Here is a 370-nt window from a genome sequence, read left to right as displayed (position 1 = left end):
AATTACAAATATTATTGATGCCATTGCGCCTACTAAGGTCAAAGATAGAAAAGATATGCATGGAAACATGTTATACTAGTGAGAACAGAAAAAAGAAAGAAAATAATCTCCAGGTCCATTATAACACCTATAAAGAGAGACCTCACCTTTATAATTTGGAATTTAGGAATGCAAGACGGTCCTTCTTCTCTGAAATTATCGCCAGAAACAATAATAATTCAAGTGCTTTGTTTGCTACTGCGGATTAACAAACCCGTCAGTACCAGTAGTATCTGAACTTTCATCTACCAAGGCCAGCAATGACTTTCTTCAAAGACAAAATTCAGAAGATCAGTCAGTGCCTCCATATCAAGTTCAGGATATGTGTTGT

General features: G+C 35.9%; 1 protein-coding gene across 2 annotated transcripts in view; it reads right to left on the bottom strand.

The window, feature by feature from the left end:
• Positions 1–370, bottom strand: part of amot (angiomotin) — an 84,856-nt gene that overhangs the window by 16,399 nt on the left and 68,087 nt on the right. The gene's annotated exons all lie outside the window — the stretch shown is intronic.

Source organism: Etheostoma spectabile, unplaced genomic scaffold (assembly GCF_008692095.1).
Source record: "Etheostoma spectabile isolate EspeVRDwgs_2016 unplaced genomic scaffold, UIUC_Espe_1.0 scaffold512, whole genome shotgun sequence".
Lineage (NCBI taxonomy): Eukaryota > Metazoa > Chordata > Actinopteri > Perciformes > Percidae > Etheostoma > Etheostoma spectabile.
This window is presented reverse-complemented; position numbering and strand designations above follow the sequence as displayed.